The following is a 504-nucleotide window of genomic DNA, read 5'->3' as shown; positions in this document are numbered from 1 at the left end:
GGGGGAGGAGGAGGAGGCTGATGCAGGCTGCGGACGGTGCTAGGCGAGGCGGCGGAGAAGCGGAGGCGGCAGTCGGACAAGAGCGCCGGGGGCGACGAGGCCATGTGATGTCAACACGGCGGCGGGGGGAGGTCGTCGGCGCGCGAAATTCGCCCTCCCTTTTTTCGATTGTTTGCTTGGACGGGGAAGTTTGGTCTGGAGGGTGGTGGAGAAGGGGGAAGGTGCGTGAGGAGAGGGGAAAAGGAGGCAAGCGCGTGGCGTGTCCGGACTCTGGATTGATGGGAGGAACGCGAGGCGAAAGAAAACGGGACGGACAGGTGGCTGTACCCAAAACCCGGGCGGTTTCACAAATTCCCTATTTTTTCGACAAGAGCGCGATTTTTATTTTTTGACTCGTTATAAAACATTAAGAAAATACAAACACAATAAGCTTACACCTGGCCTCTGCATAGTTAGAATGCATACAACCATCACACGCACATCAAAAAACCATGTCGATAAAAA

General features: G+C 55.0%; 1 protein-coding gene across 1 annotated transcript in view; it reads right to left on the bottom strand.

The window, feature by feature from the left end:
* Nucleotides 1-266, bottom strand: part of LOC123122999 (uncharacterized) — a gene marked incomplete in the record, with an annotated part of 3,437 nt that extends 3,171 nt beyond the window's left edge. The window contains 1 exon segment of the mRNA XM_044543395.1: nucleotides 1-266.
* Nucleotides 267-504: the final 238 nt, after the last annotated feature.

Source organism: Triticum aestivum, chromosome 1B (assembly GCF_018294505.1).
Source record: "Triticum aestivum cultivar Chinese Spring chromosome 1B, IWGSC CS RefSeq v2.1, whole genome shotgun sequence".
In the NCBI taxonomy this organism is placed as follows: domain Eukaryota; kingdom Viridiplantae; phylum Streptophyta; class Magnoliopsida; order Poales; family Poaceae; genus Triticum; species Triticum aestivum.
This window is presented reverse-complemented; position numbering and strand designations above follow the sequence as displayed.